Consider the following 2,500-nt stretch of genomic DNA (forward strand, 5'->3'; position numbering starts at 1 on the left):
GAACTTACCTCCTTAGCAGCTACAAATAAAAAAAAACACATAGCTGTAATGAAATTCTTAAAATACCACATTGGGGAGTTGCATTGTGTTTTTGTAGACTTAGAGAAAGCATATGACAGGGTGCCTAGAGAGGAGTTGTGGTATTGTATGAGGAAGTCAGGAGTGCCAGAGAATTATGTAAGAGTGGTACAGGATATGCACGAGGGTAGTGTGACAGCGGTGAGGTCTGCCGTGGGAGTGATGGATGTGTTTAAGGTGGAGGTGGGGTTACATCAAGGATTAGCTCTGAGCCCTTTCTTATTTACACTGGTGATGGACAGGTTGACAGACGAGATCAGACAGGAGTCCCCGTGGACTATGATGTTTGCAGATGACATTGTGATCTGTAGTAAGAGTAGGGAACAGGTGGAGGAAACCCTGGAGAGATGGAGATATGCTCTAGAGAGAAGAGGAATGAAGGTCAGCAGGACTAAGACAGAATATATGTGTGTGAATGAGATGGAGGATGGAGGAATGGTGAGGATGCAAGGAATATAGGTGGTGAAGGTGGATGAGTTTAAATACTTGGGGTCAATAGTTCAGAGTAACAGTGATTGTGAAAGAGAGATGAAGAAGAGAGTACAGGCAGGATGGAGTGGGTGGAGAAGAGTGTCAGGAGTGATTTGTGACAAACGAGTACCTGTAAGAGTGAAAGGGAAGGTCTACAAGAGGGTAGTGAGACCAGCTATGTTATATGGGTTGGAGACAGTGGCATTGACAAAAAGGCAGGAGGTTGAGGTGGATGTGGCAGAGTTAAAGATGTTAAGATTTGCACTGGGTGTGACGAGGTTGGACAGGATTAGGAATAAGTATATTAGAGGGTCAGCCCAGGTTGGAAGGTTTGGAGACAAAGCCAGAGAGGCAAGATTACATTGGTTTGGACATGTGCTGAGGAGGGATGCTGAGTACATTGGGAAAAAGATGCTAAAGATGAAGCTACCAGGTAACAGGAAAAGAGGTAGGCCTAAGATAAGGTTTATGGATGTGGTAAGAGAGGACATGCAGGTGGTTAGTGTGACAGAGCAAGATGCAGAGGACAGGAAGAAATGGAAACAGGTGATCCGCTGTGGCGACCCCTAACAGGAACAGCCGAAAGAAGATGATGATGATGTTCTGAATAACGTCTGCAAGGATTTCTTTTAATTTAAGGCATTTATAGGTTTATAGGTTTATAGGTTCATAGAGTACCATTAGTAGCATAAACACAATATCCCAAGTCATAGAACCCATTGCCATGACTAATTTATACTAATTCTTGATCCCTTTAAATGAGGGGTTGAGATGTCAGACCCAGAGTGCATTTACAGCTGCCCATACATTAATTCTGGTCATTATTAATGATGTGTCAGGGAGCTACTTTATATTCAAATGAAGTCTATTTCATAAAAGAGTAGTTATCTGATATATATATATATATATATATATATATATATATATATATATATATATATCTGTCTCAACTGCAGGTTCTATTTATGTTTCAGTGGAAGCTAAGCTCTCTTGAGTGGGTGTTTTGGTTATTAGTTTTTCAGATGTGCAGCAGGTCACATAGAACTAGATCCTCTGAGGCTCTGTAGGCAAGACAAAGGTGATCTCTCAAGAGTCTGTAAGAAAGGGGGGCGTGGCCAAGGATGAACACAGGATAGCAGCAGATTTCTTCAGCTCCACCAATTTCATTACATTGACAGGAATTAATTACTTAAAAAATTAATTCTTGAAGTAATTTTCTTTCTAAATATGTTTGTTTTATATAGTTCTTGAACTATATCTTCTTAATAATATTCCTGTCAGAAATTACTTTGGAAATTTTCCTGTCAGTTTATCAGTCTGAAATGAGTTCCAGTAAGACAAATTCTCAAGACTCCAGCATCAAGAAAGAACTTCAGTCTCTGATAATTATAGTCCAGCAACTTACTGCTAAGATGGATAAAATGGATACTAAAATAGACACTTTCATAGAAAAACTACAAAACAAATAGACTTGTTACATATGGACCTGCAACAACAGAAGATCCAGATGACAGGCATAGAAGAAGCTGTGAATGACATGGAAAATAGAATACAAAATCAACATTGAGTTTCTGCTGAAACAAAATACACATTTACAAACAAAGCTGGATGACCTGGAAAATAGATCTAGGTGCAATAACATTAGGATTTTTGGACTGCCAGAAAATATTGAGGGTAACAATATTACTTAACACCATGGCTCCCTAAACCTTTAGATTTACCAGAAGCATTCTCTTTTGGTATCGAAAGAGCACATAGATCTATAGCTAATACTAACTCTAACAAAAACTATCCTAGATCAGTTATAGTTAGATTTCTATCATCTTTGATAAAGAGATGGTTCTTAAATCTGCTTGGGCTAAAGCTCCTGTTAAGATTAATGAAACAACGACAATGACTATTCTTCCATGGTATTAGCTAAAAGAAAACTAATAAGGGAGCTTAAAAAAAC

Source organism: Protopterus annectens, chromosome 4.part1 (genome assembly GCF_019279795.1).
Source record: "Protopterus annectens isolate FY-2018-M chromosome 4.part1, PAN1.0, whole genome shotgun sequence".
NCBI lineage: Eukaryota > Metazoa > Chordata > Ceratodontiformes > Protopteridae > Protopterus > Protopterus annectens.